This window comes from Octopus bimaculoides, chromosome 19 (genome assembly GCF_046866305.1).
Source record: "Octopus bimaculoides isolate indiv1 chromosome 19, ASM4686630v1, whole genome shotgun sequence".
In the NCBI taxonomy this organism is placed as follows: domain Eukaryota; kingdom Metazoa; phylum Mollusca; class Cephalopoda; order Octopoda; family Octopodidae; genus Octopus; species Octopus bimaculoides.
Window position 1 is genome coordinate 45365545 of NC_142946.1, and position 17500 is coordinate 45383044.

Consider the following 17500-nt stretch of genomic DNA (forward strand, 5'->3'; position numbering starts at 1 on the left):
ATTGTTTTTATACATAACTTTACATACACTTTGATTGTTCTCATATATTTTCATCCTTGCACGGGCCTGGATAAGCCATGCATCCATCGCCAAAGGACTTTATAAAACACAAAATGGACCAAGAAATAAAATGAACAAAAGCACTCAGAGATGATTTTTAAAATGAGAATATCTGAAATAAGCTCGACTGCGCTCGCAAAAGAGAATATTAAAAATGGACACGACTATTCTCAAAAATTAAGTAAAAAGAAAAAAGGAAAAATAATTTAGAATCCTTTTCCGGTACCGGATCGATCCCAAAATTTAATTGGTTCTTGCCAGTCACGAGGCCAAACATTCCTGAAAGTTTCATCCGAATCCATCCAACGGTTCTTGAGATATCTTGTCCATGGACAAACACACAAACAAGACTGAAAACGATGCCTCTGCCTTCTGTAAGGCGGAAGTAATAATGAGACAACATTACGCCATTGGATTTAAGTGACAAAACCTTGTACAACGCTTTTACGAATCTCTCGATCGCCATTGTAGATTCCAGTGACAAGTATTGCAAGATGACCGGTAGTTTTGTCTGTAAGTTTTATGTCAGCGTATCTTTGTCCTAAAATAGCTGCCTCTCCCATGGCAGCCTCCTCTACCCCTGGGAGATCTATTTAACCCATAGATGAAACCCTGTCAGGTACTACCCTTCCACATCTGAAGGAACCGGGGAGTAATGGTGATTTACATACACATACATATGGTAAGAAGCTTGCTTCCTAATCACATGGTTTTGGGTTAAGTCCCACTGCGTGGCACCTTGAGCAGGTGTCTTCTATTGTAGCCTCGGGCCAACCAAAGCCTTGAGAGCGGATTTGGTAGACGGAAACCGAAAGAAGCCCTTCATACATATATATATGTGTGTGTGTGTGTGTGTGTGTGTGTGTGTGTGTGTGTGTGTGTGTGTGTGTGTGTGTGTGTGTGTGTGTGTGTCCTCCCACCGTCGCTTGACAACCGATGCTGGTATGTTTACGTCCCTCTAACTTACCAGTTCGGCAAAGAGACTAGGTTTAGAAAGAATAAGTCTGGGGTCGATTTGTTCGATTAAAAGCGGTGCTCCAGCATGGCCGCTGTCAAATGACAAACAAATAAAACAATATATATAGAGACTTATATCCATGTGTAAGAGCGAATGTGTGCATGCGTGTGGACTGAATATAAATATACTTTAATAATTAACCGTAATGTATGTATGTATGTATGTATGTATGTATGCGTGTATCTATATATGTATACATCTATCCATGTGTGTATTATGCATGTATATATGTATGGCTAAATATATACATTTGCATGTATGCGTTTACCTAAATACCTGCACGCACGTATATATTCAATATGTGTGAGAGCCTATAAACTTCTGTATTAGTCTGCGTATATATCTCAGGATTTCATCCCATTTCTGTGTGTGTGTGTGTGTGTGTGTGTGTGTGTATGTGTGTGTATAAATGTAATATATACGCATTTTTAGAGTGAGAGGAAGGCGAGAGAGAAAGAGAGATACATATCATGCAAATAAAATATACGATCTCATCTGTTTGTATGCGCACGCCTATGTATATGCACACTACCGGACACACATGAGCATACATATATATACACATACATGCACACACGGACACACATACGTGTGTGTATGTGTATGTGTATGTATGTATTCATCAGATGTAAACAACAATAAATTATGTATATATTCAAGAATTATTCACGATATAATTCCGCCTCTGTCGTCAGAATGTATGCATGTGTATATGCATGGTTATACGTATGTCTCTATTTCTATGTGTATCTGCGTGCGTGTTAGCATATACATATATATTTACATATTAGCATATATATATATATATTTAGAGATATGTGTGTGCACATTCTTATGTATGTGTTTGCATGTATATGATGGCTATATGTGAATGTTTGCGTGTGACTGTTTAGCTGTTTGTGTACGTGTGTGTGGAGAGAGAGAGAGAGAGAGAGAGAGAGAGAGAGAGAGAGAGAGAGAGAGAGAGAGAGAGAGAGAGAGAGTAACTGACTGACTATCTATTTCAACATGTCCGCCAAGTTGCTGGCTTCAATATTTACATAGGCTGCGATGAAATTATACGCTTCTGGGGGTGCAGCGAAAATGCCAGATACATCAAGGAATATTCATGGAGATATGACATTTTCCAAACTATCTGCCAGAAACTCTAGACATTTTTGTCAACGATATCCGGAAAGATGTAAAAAAAGAAAACAAAAAATGAATGCGAGAAAGATAACGGCCAACGCCCGGGAGAAATAGACAAAGAGCTGTTATATGCTTTGGAGAAAGTTAGTAGTATAAAAAAATATGTATATACTTTTAGTATAATGAAAAGGTGATATGATAGTAAAACCCGGATACCTTGAATTAATAGAGTTTTTGAGGATTTCTGCTACGGAAATCTCTACCAATATTTTAGATTTACGTTGGATGAAACCGCAGATAATTAGAAAAGGAAAGGAAAAAATTGAACATATATAATGTATGTGTATATATATATATATATATATATATATACACACACACATTTATTTATATATATATATATATATATATATATATATATATATATATATATATACATTTATCTATATATCTACATTATCTATCTATATATACATACACATTTATTTACATATATATATATATATATGCATATATATATCTACATTATATATATATATATATATATATATATATGCATATATATATCTACATTATATATATATATATATATATATATATATATATATACACACATATTTATCCACATATATATCTGCATATATATATTTATCTATATATCTACATTATCTATCTATATATATATATATATATATTTATATACACACACACATATTTATCCACATATATATATATTTATATATATATTTATATATATATATATATATATATATATATATATATACACACACACATTTCTCTACATATATATATATATCTGCATATATATATATTATCTATATATCCACGTATCTATATCTATCTATATATATATATATATATATATATACACACATACACACACATATATACGTATGTATGCGCATTTGTTTCCGCACGAGAAAGAGAACACAAGCAGCTGTTTAGAAGATATATTCTACCAGATAACGTTCCTAATAGCTGCAGTTTCAGTTTCCATTTCCGCATGATATTTCTACATTGCCCAACTTGCACGACGGCGCCATTTTGTTTTCGTTGTCATCGTTTAGTGATCAGCATATTGTGTCTCTTGCGTTTCTTTTGACGAAATATGTCTTTGTTTTTGTTTTGTTTTTTGTTTTTTTTTTATTTAATCCAGTTCAACGAATTGTTTTCTATACCAACCTTCTAGCTGGACTCCATTTCATACATTTGTTCTTAATTTTTTTATGTTATCGCTGCTATATTTCAGCTTGAAATATACACAGTCTTCGTTTCCATTAATTACGAAAATAACGATCTCGGAAAATAACTTCGTAATTATTAAACTGGATTTTATGATGTAAATTATCGTGAAACTTTGATTGATCTCACTTTAAATCACAGAACCACAAGCGGTTTCAGACGCAATTGCATCCAAACGATTAAATAGCCTTTAGACATTTGATATTATTTATTTTACATATAAGGCGGTGAGTTATCAGAATCGTTAGCTCACCGGGCATATTCAAAACGTTTCCCGTAAACAAATTTAAAAGACATACACACACACACACATGCTTTTTCTCTTTCCATCAATTCTCTCTTCTCATCGGTTTCTGTAAACAGGCGTAGGCTCGAAATGTCAAAGACGTCTTCCATTTTTCTTAAGCGTCAAACTAATACACCATGTTTGTTGTTCTTTCACTTGTCTCTATTTTTTGTACATTTTTAACCATATACCTACACACACACACGAACACATACGACAAAATACCATGTAGAATACACATTTGTGTGTAATACCAGTTATGATTTGGGGTTTTAAGCTTAAATTGCCTTAAAACCCCATATTACTGTGTGTATCACCATAATTTTGCAAAGCTGCTATAAGTGTTGATAAACTGATATAAACCAATGTAATACATTTTAATAATTCATTTTTTACCAAATACATTTGTGTGTAATAAAAGGAATTATAATAGAAAAAACGAAATTTATCATTATATTATTGTGCTCTTTTTAGATAAAATTAGGCGCGGAAAATCCTTACGGCAGAATTCCATGTTTTATACGCACCCGTAAAATTAATATAGATTCTAGCAAAAAGAAGAAAAAAATTGCATAATACATGAATTTTTATTGTACATTCAGACATTCATTCATGTCTGTATGAACACACACACACACACACACGCACGCACGCACGCACGCACGCACGCACGCACGCACGCACGCACGCACGCACGCACGCACGCACGCACGCACGCACGCACGCACGCACGCACGCACGCACGCACGCACGCACGCACGCACGCACGCACGCACGCGCACACACATATAGAGATATACAGCTACTTGTTTTTCTGGGATTTTCAGATGTAGACATGCCTGATGAGACCTCAAAAAAGGTCGAAATTCAATTAAATCTGTTCATAATTTTGGGGAATCCTCGGGGAAATTGGTATATTTGACATGTTTCTCTATTTACATGTGTGTGTTTGTGTGTGTGAGAGGGAGAGAGAGAAAGAAAGATTACGCATACCTTTGGGAATATACGTATATATATATATATATATATATATATATATATATATATATATATAAATGCATGTGTACATATATGCAAACACATGCAGGGATTGGCGCATAGTTCAGAAGTACTGTTTTTTGCAGCCATGAAGTCCCGGGTTCGCTTTCTGCATATGGTTTTTCACCTCAAAGTTACACCCTGTTAAACAGTTACGCTGATTCTACTTGAAATTACATTAAGGGTACATATATGTGAGTGTGCGTGGAATACTCAGCCACTAACTCGCTAGGTGATTACGTCACTCACGTCCACGAACAATGAGGTGCTCATAAACTATAGTCGTTCGACGAGTCCATTACGTATATAAAGGGATCGCAGATCCTCCCCAAGAGAGATGCCTTGATTTTGAGTGGAGCCACGTCAAATGAAGTGTCGTGCTCAGTAACACAACTCATTGTCAGGTCAAGGAATCGAAACCACAATCTTTCGTCCATGAGTCCAACGTCCTACTCAATAAACCACGAGACTCCACCTTCACATATGTATCTATATACCCCTTTATCTATCTATCTAATATATATACACACACACACACATATATAAACATACACACATATATACAGATATATACGCATATATTCATAAGCATATACTTATATACACATACATATATATATATATATATATATATATATATATAAACATACGCATATACAAATATATACCCAGATATTCATAAGTATATACTTATACACACACACACACATATGTACATACACACATATATGCATACATGTATATAATTAATAAGTGTGTGTGTGTGTATATATATATATATATATATATATATATATATATATATATATATATATATATATATATATATTAGTGGTGAGACGATTTAGTCTGTTTATCAGCATATAGGCTAGAAAATTTTCTTTCTCAGCCCTTGTTATAATTATATATATATATATATATACATCGTCTGAACTGGAGCTATATAACAGACATTAAAAACAATGATGTTGAATAGTATGATATACATTGTGCGGGGTGAGGGTGGAGAGGAATACAAGATCGACTGGTTGCGATTTGAAATATCTTTGGCCAAATATCTGCCAGACGAACGTTGACCTGGACGTAAACAGATTTCACAAAAACAAAAACAAAAAAAATGGGTAATTTAATTCCCGATATCCAGCGTTTGAGATAACAAAAAAAGAGAGTGAGAGAGGTGGTCACGGCTAGAACGTTGTTGATCCCATGTCTGCTAGGTGCAGTGAAATCTAGAGATAAGCAATAACTATTTTACTATCTCTGTTTACATGTGGAGATATTTCTAAAGTTGCAACTTATAACGATTATAGGATTTACTAGATTAACAGCGGTTCAAGTATTGGTTTCCAATTTTGGCATAAGGCCTGCAAGTTCGGGGGTGGGAGTAAATCGATTACATCGATCCCAGTGTTCAACTGGTACTTGGTATTTATTTTATCGATCCCGAAAAAATGAAAGTCGACCTCAGCGCAATTTGAACTCAGAAGGTAAACTCGGACGAAATGTCGCTAAGCATTTTAACCGACGTACTATCTGTGATTTAAATATCAATATAACCCATATTCTGATGCGATAATTCTCTGATATGCTTCGGTTTTTTTCCCCCGTTTCGTCCACCTTCTTTGCTCTCCATTCTTGAGAGGGTCGTAGACTAGAGTCCTCAGGCACCTCCTCTATAGGGCCCTTTCAGGAGCTTCCGCAGGCACCACCTCCACAGGGCCCTATCAGAAGCCATTCTTGTTACACTTTCCTCACCAATCACGAACGGTTGTTCCCTCCTGGACCTGCTTTGGGTTAGTCCTCGAACACATCCCTTGTAATCCATAATCCCACGCAACGTCTCCCAAAACAAGTTGCAGGCTTATTATTGTTCTTATTATTGTTCTTGCTGTAGCAACATTTAGCAGAGGAGACGATATATTTTTGGAAAGGAACGCTCTACCTATAATCAGTGCCATCTTAAGGCATGGCACACTGGACAGTTTCCTGCTGTAAACAGAAGTGAGCTAGGACGTTAAAACTTAGTGTACATGCACAGCAGATTTCAAGGTCAATCTGTGCCAAGCAGTTTCACTCTCCGTGCTTTAGCTTCGTTACTATAGCAACAGTCCGGATACTTATTGATCAGACCACGCATTTTGTGAAGCAAAATAACTGGTGTGGTTGTAATGGAATTCATTCATACTTACTTGATGGCTGTTTGTCGTCGATTATGGGTTGACGATGGTAAAGTTCTGAAATCGAGTGACTTTATTTGAACACAGAACGTACAAGGACCTACTGGAACTCGAAACATATTAATGAACTGAAAATTATTGATTTGATAAGGACCATATTACGTCATCGTAACCATTCTTACATCATTTCTGGGGAAAAAATTTCCATAAATATTTTATTTTTACGTTGCCTCTGTGTGTGTGCGTGTGTGTGTATACAAACATATATATATGTAAAGTAACAAACTAAGGAAAAGAATTCTTTCAAAGAGGTGTGTAAAACAACCTTCACTGGTACATCAGTTGACTACCACATAAATATGGGTATACAATTAAATAGAAACATACAGTTGACATTCCAATAATTTATTTATATTATAATATAACATAATATACTATGAATATAATAAAACAATTAAAAAAAACAACATTAAAAAAAATACAAAATAGCCAACAAATTTTCTTCGACTTATATACATTTATATACATATGTAAACAATTCAATTCACTTATATAAGTCTCATCAGAGCTAAGGTTTAAATGTAGAAGAAATTCTGTGTGAAAGGACGGCTGGATTGTAAAAAATTAATTCAAATGCCTATGTATCGTGAGCGTTGACTTTTCAACTACATAGCAATTACAATTAAAAAGCAAAATTATAACGGACAAAATAATTAAGCAGTATCTACAACTATTGAAATATATTTCTATATATCTCAAATAATATTAATTTAAACTGGTTTAGGTAGAAGACAATCTTTCGTAATTGTAATGCAACAACGATATATAGGTATATAAATTAAGTATCAGATTCTTACTTAATCTAGAAACTGTAATAAAACGTGTAAAAATATATATAATTATATTGGTAATATCTAAGAACACCCTGAGTTCAAATTTCGCCGATGTCGACTTTGCCTTTCATCCTTTCGGGGTCGATAAATTAAGTACCAGTTGCGTACTGTGGTCGATGTAATATACACACACACATACACACACAGAGTAATTCCTCGCCATATTGTGCTTCACCTATCGCGGTCTATTATTTAAGCTTACGTCGCTTCCTCTGTGGTCTTGTTTCGCATTTATAATAAAATATATATATACAAATTATGAAAATAATCTTTATATATATATATATATATATATATATATATATATAGTACAGTACTGTTTCTACTTCGCGGATTTTCACTTAATCCGGGGGAGTTTGGAACGTAACACCCGCGATAGTCGAGGGATTATTGTATACTGCACGCACATAGATTTACGCGCACACAAACACACAGATATTTATATATACCATACATAAATACATTTCTCACTGTTTCAATGTTTTTGCGTCTCTGTATGTCTGCTTGTCCGTATGACTCTGCCTCTGGATCTGTAACCATCGTCCTGGAAATTCTCCTTGCTGTTACCATAGAAACAGTCGCTTGACAGAGAGAGCAAGTGTGTGCAGTAGAAGCTGGCGCGTCTTCTTCATCACTGCAGAACAATTCTTCGCACAGGTTTCTCCTTAATTATCTTCGTGGCTCCAGGATTGGCCTCATCATTCATGAGAGATGTCATTGAAGAAGACGATAGCAAAACGTCATCAGCTGTCAAGATTGACTCCCTTAAGCTACCCAATAACAATGAATACGAAAGTACAATGTCATCGCTTTATTAAAATATCTGCCAAACTGGATTTGTGTGTGTGTGTGTGTGTGTGTGTGAATTTGTATTTCTATGAGTGTTTAGAAAGATTCGGTGAATTCCGAGTGGTGCCAAATTGAAAGCTCTTTCGGAATGAAGCGATTAATTTATTCTTGTTATTTATAGAATCCGTTCCATAAATATACATCTGGTCTTCCGATCAGCCATACTTTCAATAAACCAAGCAATAATTTCGTGTTTCTATCTAACTGACTCTTTTACTCTTTTACTATTGTTTCAGTCATTTGACTGCGGCCATGCTGGAGCACCGCCTTTAGTCGAGCAAATCGACCCCAGGACTTATTCTTTGGAAGCCTAGTACTTATTCTTTCGGTCTCTTTTGCCGAACCGCTTATTTTTCTTCTTACTTTCCCCTTACATTTCCACGTGTAGTTTCTATTTTGTTTTTGTAACATATTTCTATTACTTGACCTGAAGAAAATTCTAACTGAGCCCCCCCCCCCACCTGCAAGTTCATGCACTGTTTATCTTGATATGAGATCACCATGTCAGGCACATAGGATTGCGATGCATGTGTCTGGTGTACCCTTATCAGACGGGTATATATATCATATATACACACATTTATAAATTAATATACGTATATGCTGATGTATAGACTTACACACACACACACACACACACATTATCGTCAACATCATCATAATTGCTATTATTATTATTTTTATCAACATGATGCTATCTGTTCATCACAGTATAGGAATATTTCAATGAGATCTTTTCATATTCTTTATATTAAATGTGCAAACACAAATTGAAGAATTTTATACAGATAAAAGTAAATAGCTATTAGCATACATCATACACATACAGCACTATATATCTAACTAGACATAAATATACGCTGAAAGGACAGAAAAAAGAAACATATTTGTCAATGATTAATATTATCTTCGCTTTTCGGCTAGCACGTGAGACAGATTTTGACCTATTTCGGTATTATTTTGACCTCATCAGCGAAGCGTTGCCATCAACGTACTTTCTGAAGAAAAGATGAAAGCATACGTATATAAGTTTATAAGACTATGATTTTCTAAGCGCGAGAAAATAAAATTTAGAAATTAAGAATACACAGATTATTAAAAAGTTTACTGGCAGTAAGTGAATAGATGGATAACTCTCTCTCTCTCGTGCATACATACAAATAGTAATTAATGGGTCTTATCCTGGTCATGAGTAGACAGTCTTCCATCTAGGATTGTTTAACCTCAACAATAATTCAGGAAGCAAGATATATAACTTCAATGATACCGTGCAAACGGAAGATCAAAATGATGCAAAAAGAAGCGGGTCTTCTCTTTAAAACTCACTGATGAGTTTCGAGCTAGTTATATCTCATTAGCGAAGCATATTCCACTCAGCAAAGCTTTAAAATTTTCAATATATATGTAGACAAATAAAGATAATGCGATAACGCATCTGCAAAAGAGCTGATGGAAATAGTAAAAAAAAAGAAAAATGAATATCGTAACAGCCAAATTTCTCTCAAATCACACGCTTCTATTTAACTTCCTCTCAGTATTCCAGAGAAGATGAAAGAGTAACTGGAGGAGGAAAAAGCAAAGAGTTTGTCGTCACGCAAACGCACCGCCGCCATCATCAACGCCAGATTTCTCTCTATCCATTTATGTTCACGGCTGTTTTTTGCATTTTTTATCCCCTGTTTATTTCATCATTTGGAAGAAAACGAAGGAATAAATGAAAGATAGTTGATAACGTAGAGTGTAGTTCTCGTTACGTTGTGTTTGCGTGATAAGAGAAAAAAGAAACAAAATTGAATGTTCATAACGAGAACGTGTTTTAATCATATCTATCTCCATTAGAGTTGAACTGCAACTGACAACAAGAACAACAACAAGCAGTCACAAACAAACAAGAAGAAACTAAACAGGATAGATTGTACGACTTCTTAAACGTCCAATTAATCATTTTTATTTTACGATAACACAATTAAAAATACCCCATGCTGTTCAGTGGACGGAATTTTCGGTTACTTAATTAGTTTGTTAGTTACAAAGACAGGTAGTTGCAACGATACTTCCGGTCTAATCAGGAAGGTTCGATAAAACGTAAATCACCGCACAAGCACTCATAAACACACAAGCAAGCACACACACACACACACACACACACACACACACACACACACACACACACACACACACACACACACAAGCACATACATGCAACACACATACACACACACAAACATACACAAACACTCAAAAATAGACACACATACACACAGAAAGACACACGCATACACACGAACATTTATACACAAACACTCTCAAAAACAGAAACACATACACACACATACACACGCACACAAATACACATGCATACACACACATATACATACACAAACACACGCGCACGCAGGCAAACAGAATCACAAATTCCAATGAACGTTCGTAGATGTCGACACAAACAAGTCCACATCACATAATCTACTTGGAAGGACGACAAGAGAAGTAAAAGGTCTCACTTATATCTTTTTTACAAGTAAATCGTTGTATTAAAACAGAGAAACATACGGTAAGAGTCGCTGGAGGATATTTATTCTGAAGTGGCACAAAACCACCGACAATTCATTCAGTTAAGAATACAATGAATAACATATTTTCAAACATTATCCTGTAGTCAAGGAAAATAGAAGCTATATTGTCTACACCACACACACACACACACACACACATACACACTATATACATATATGTATATATATATATATATATATATATATATATATATATATATATACGTATGTAGATATACATATATACTCATATATATGCGCACGCATCTACGCTACTGTATTTACATATATATATATAAATATAGATGTACATATTTATATATATATATATATTTATGTATATATATATATATGTCTGTATTTATATTTATCCATATACACGTTGTGTATGTATGTATATATATATATGTGTGTGTAAGTGTATATGTATACACATATATGTATATACTTATATATTATACATATACATGTATATATATTACATACTGTGTGCATATATATATGTGTAGGTAAGTGTATATGTATATACACATATATATATGTATATATATATTACATATTATACATATTATATGCTGTTTATATATATATAATATACATATGTGTAGGTAAGTGTGTATGTATACATATATATATATGTACTTATATATTATACATATATATATTACATGTACATATATGATATATTTGTATATATATGCATATATATATATTTGTATACATATATATATATATATACATGTATATATATGTATGTATATATATATATATATATATATGTATATATAATATGATCAATGTGAGGTAAGGAAAGGTATTGATTAGTGTTTATGATCAATAATCCGCTTAGCTTTTAGATCTAGATGAATGGAAAACAGCCGACTACTTCCTTATAATTAAATGAGATTTTCGCAGAAAGCCAAAAGAATTCTCGCTAAAACGGTCAAAGCTCGGATTGCAACCAACGTCTCCTCCTAATGAACGGGTCTTTTAAAGGCTTGTTTTGTCGTTGATGTTCCTGTTCATGTTTCTGCTGCTATTATTATTATTATTATTATTATTATTGTTGTTAGTTGTGGTAATTGCGAAGGTGTTGGTGATGGAGAAGGTGTTGATGTTATTGGTGGTGGTGGTGGTGGTGGTGGTGTTGCTGTTTATAATTTTGTTGTTTTTATTGCTCTCGTTGTTGGTATTGTTGTTGTTGTTTTTTTTAATATTTGGTATTGTTGTTGTTGTTGTTGTTGCTGTTTTTGTTGTTACACCGAAGAGAAAAGCTCAGATAACGATAGGAGCCTCCAGCATTACACTTTGACATCGACTGCCTACCTGGTCAGTATTAATTGATCATTAGTTCGCATGCAACGGGTGAAGACATTTTAGGAGAGGATGACAGAGTGAAAGAGAGAGAAAATGACAGAATGAAAGAGAGAAAAGAGCCAGAGAGAGAGAAAAGTAAAGATAGAAATACAGAGACTGCGAGAGACATAACAAGAAAGCGGTACGGAGAGTCATATCTTCTTGCGTCTCAAACATATACCTAGGCATTAACAAGTCGCAAACTGTAAATGGAGAGAGAGAGAGAGAGAGGAAGAGAGTCAGTGTGTGCAGCGGTTGTTGGAAGGAAGAGGTGGGAAGTGCAGCTTTAAACCGAATGCACCTTGTAATCATTGTAAAGTATACGTTTAAGTAAAGAATCCAGCAGTGATTACTGACTGGTTTTAGATCTGGAAGAAGGGAGCGCTGGCTGGTTGGCTGGTCGGTCGGTCGGCTGGCTGGCTGGCTGGTTGGTTTGTTGGTTGGTCGGTTGATGAAGTGTAAGTTGATATTACATAAAAGATCTTAAGAACGGCGTTTGTAGGAGAGAAAGTAACATTTAGTTTACAGTAAATAACACCAGAAGCAATATACAGGGCTTGTGCGTGCATGCATGTGTGTGTGTGTGTGTGTGTGTGTAAGAAGCTTGCTTCCCGACCGTGGGATTTGGGGTTCCATTCCATTGCGCAGCACTTTGGGGGAAGTATCTTGTACTAAAGCCTCCGGGCCGACCGTTGTTTGTTTATTTACGTCTCTGTAACTTAGCAGTTCGGCAAAAAGAGACCGATAGAACAAATACGCTTCTTTGGTCTTAACTGATATATTTAATAAAGATGATATTTTCCCTCATTCATTATTAACCACATGATCCCGTCCATTTGGCAGATTGTTGGTCCCTCAAACATAATTTTTTTCAGATTTCGAGCCTAAAAAATACACTCAATGTCATTTTAACCGCTTCATAATTAAGAAACCTTTTGCTCTCGAAACCAGTGTCTTTTAGCCACTTTTTTTTACCTAAGGTTCCTATTTTATTCCGGTAATCCCTCATAACCATTTAATGTCTAAAAAATCATTTTCTATAATTAAATAACATTAGGTGTTATATAGAAAAAATATTTTGTGTAGAAGTAATTTATTGCACATAAATTTTGGTTTCAAATTTTGGCACAAGACCAGAAATCTTGGAGGATTGTGCTATTCGATTACATTGACCCCAGTGTTCAACTGGTACTTAATTTATCGACCCCTGAAAGGATGAAAGGATAAGTTGACCTCGGCGGTATTTGAACCCATAACGTGCTGACTGACGAAATGCTGCCAGCGTGCTTAACGATTCTTCCGTCTCGCCATCTTGTATTTCACTTAAATTTTAGCAAAATCTTATATGGACCCTCAAAGGTTATATGGACCTTAGTCGAGAATCACTACTCTATGCAGTCTCCATTTTCGAGTGCGACCTCTGGGAATAACGGACAACCAACAGTGAGGGTTCATTTGCTGCCGCTGTCACTAACATTGCTTAATTCCCAACATGCCTAGTCCACCTAACCGTAAACAGGCACTAACCGTTCGCTGTAGATATAAAAAACATCCTACTGTATTTTTATAAGTATTATTAGGAATTATACAAAAAAAGATTAAAATATTTTGTGCAGTGTATATTTTGTGTTGCACGTAAAATTTTAACAAGGAAATTTTAAATGGACTTCGGCTAAGAATCACTTGATTTTCGAGGGTCTCGATTTTTGAGAGTGACCTCTGGGAACAATGGACAAACAAACAGACTGAGTGTTCGTTTCCTACCGCTGTCACTAACATTGCTTAATTCCCAACATGTGTAGTCTACCTAACCGTAAGAGAGCTTAAAAGTATTTGATTAAAATAAGAAGCAGTCGGATGATCAAGTTTAGATGCTTTCTCGAATTCAGGAAGGCGTTTTATTGTCTAGATGTGACTTTAATCGAACAGTTTTGCGAATATTTGTGTAGTTTACTTTGGCCTTTTCTCAAATACGGTTTTCAGAAACTCAATAACAGCAGAACCTAGTCGTCTAGATGAAGGAGAGTCTGCAACAGAAAAAAATTCTTGAGTGAAACTCGCCAAACCATTGCTGGCGTATCTGGATAATTAAGGGTTCATTTCCACAGACAGAACGGATATTTCTTGCTATTTCCATTGCTGAAGAACCCTTTTGAGTTGTCCTGCAGAGTCTGATATAGGTCTGATCTAAACTCATTTTAAAAGAGTAAAACGAAATCAGAATTTAACCACTGTGGAAAATTTTTGCAAAGAAAGGTAAAAATAAAATATTAAGATATAAAAATTAATACATCTTTTACCGCAAGTACTGAACAACTAACATCAGAGATCATGTCAAAAATGCGACGGGACTTTGCTTCAAATGTAATGTGTGTGTGTGTGTGTGTACTTCGTGTGTGTGTGTACTTCGTGTGTGTGTGTACTTCGTGTGTGTGCGCACACACGGATATGTGTATGTATGTATGCAAGTAAGTAAGTATTTAGCTATACATATTTGGTTGACGGAAAGTTCAAAAGCTAGTCGATATATACGAGGTGGGTATTGAAAAGTTCCTGGTTTTGGGTAAAAGAAAATAGAGGAGGATCAGTTAATTATGACTTTATTCAACATATTCCCCTCTCAGATCCACACACTGATTGCAGCGGTCCTTCAGCTTTTCTAAGCCCTGTAAAAGAACTCAGAATGTTAGGTCTCCAGCCAGGCCTTCCATGACTCCCTTAAAGCCAGGAACATTTCAGCACAACCTCGTATGTATGTATGTATGTATGTATGTATAGAGAGAACGAGAGAGAGAGAGAGAATGCGTAAACATACAAACATACATTCATACAATCATAGGTTGTATATATTTCGAAAAGCAACAGCGAACATATGTTGTGATAGACATATATATACAGTAGTAGATTTGTAACGCCAGGAGCAATATGTTCCTTAATATACGCATCAACACACACACACACACACACGCACGCACGCACACACACACACACACACACACACACACACAGATAATATCGATATCTGATGAATACGCATATTCAGTCATATACATATTTACACATGACCTAAATTTCATTTCAAACTTATGGGATATAAGCAACGATATATTAACTGATACACGCAAATACAAATCAGTACGTGTATGTATGTATGTATATATATATATATACACACAAGTTTATAACTAACGTATATAGTAACACATCGACCGATATCCACATAGCTATATCACTAATGCCAGCAAGCAGTATATATTTATCTATAACGCTTGAAACACATTCAGCTATGATATATTAATAACAAGTAAAATATTGGTTGCTACGCATACGTATATAATATATTATTCATACATGAAACAATGTACGACTCGTTGCACTTGGAATATTGCTAGAGTATACTGCAATATATTGGCTGATTCAGAAGTAATTATGGTATATCAGTAAAGTATATATATCAATATATAGCTTGATATATATATATACACACAACCATAACAGAAGATACAAATACATTTTCTTGACGGCAGAGTTTGCGAAAGCCAATCGGATATATATATATATAGATATATATATTATAGATGTGTGTGTGTGTGTGTGTGTGTGTGTGTGTGTGTGTGTGTGTGTGTGTGTGTGTGTGTGTGTGTGATGGCCGTCCACTCGTGACCGAGGAAGACCATTGCTGAGCTTCAGGAACATTGTACGCTCTAGGACTTATATTTCGCATTTGCGGTTCCGTATACACACACACGCACGCGCGCGCACACACGCACGCGCGCACACACACACACACACACACACTCACTCACTCACTCACTCACTCACTCACTCACTCACTCACTCACTCACTCACTCACTCACTCACTCACTCACTCACTCACTCACTCACTCACTCACTCACTCACTCACTCACTCACTCACTCACTCACTCACTCACTCACTCACTCACTCACTCACTCACTCACTCACTCACTCACTCACTCACTCACTCACTCACTCACTCACTCACTCACTCACTCACTCACTCACTCACTCACTCACTCACTCACTCACTCACTCACTCACTCACTCACTCACTCACTCACTCACTCACTCACTCACTCACTCACTCACTCACTCACTCACACATTGGGTACTTGTATAGTATAAAAGTATGGTATTTCCAGAGGAGCACTCAGCCCGAGTTCTGAGCTACAACAAAAGGGGAAAATAGTTTTGTTTTATGTATTCATATGTATAAAAATAATTATACAAACAAACGTTTTCACCGAATAAATGTTTTTTTTTATTTTAGTTGTTTGAAGACAACGCGCTGCCTCCCCAGGGAACCGAACCCGCGATGTAGCAACTGTGAGTACAACGTTTTAAACACTATATATACAGGCAAGGTTGTGTGGTTAAAAACTCTTGCTTCTCAGCTACGTGGTTCCGGGTTCAGTCCTAATACGTGGTACCTTGGGCAAGTTCCTTTTACTGTAAAGACGTGTGCTGATCAAAGTTTTGTGAGTAGATTTGGTAGGTGAAAACTGAAAGAAGCCCGTTGTATATGTGTGTGTATTTGTGTGCGTGTGTATGTATATATGCGTGTGCCTTTGTGTTGTGTTGGTTCCCTATCACCGCTTGACCACCGGTGGTGGTTTGTTTACATTCCCGCGACTCAGTGATTGGGCAGAAGAGGCCGATAGACTGACCATAAGGTTTTAAAAGGTAAGTACTGTTTTACTAAACTCCTCAATGTCGTTATTCAGCATGGTCGCAGTCCAATGATTGATGCATGCAAAAGATATATGTATATATGTATGTGTGTGTATGTGTTAAAAGCACACTAAGCATTGATAATTAGATTAAAACGGTGTACATTTATATTGAACAAGCTCGTA

At 35.5% G+C, this 17500-nt stretch overlaps 2 long non-coding RNA genes across 2 annotated transcripts in view; one reads left to right on the plus strand and one right to left on the minus strand.

Moving 5' to 3' along the window:
* The window catches only part of LOC128250082 (uncharacterized), a 117258-nt gene that overhangs the window by 90762 nt on the left and 8996 nt on the right, over positions 1-17500 (plus strand). Inside the window, exon 2 of the long non-coding RNA XR_008266205.2 lies at positions 16915-16970. This is a non-coding gene — a long non-coding RNA (uncharacterized LOC128250082). The remainder of the gene's footprint in view (positions 1-16914; positions 16971-17500) is intronic.
* Positions 1-17500, minus strand: part of LOC128250083 (uncharacterized) — a 73163-nt gene that overhangs the window by 48894 nt on the left and 6769 nt on the right. The window lies entirely within an intron of this gene.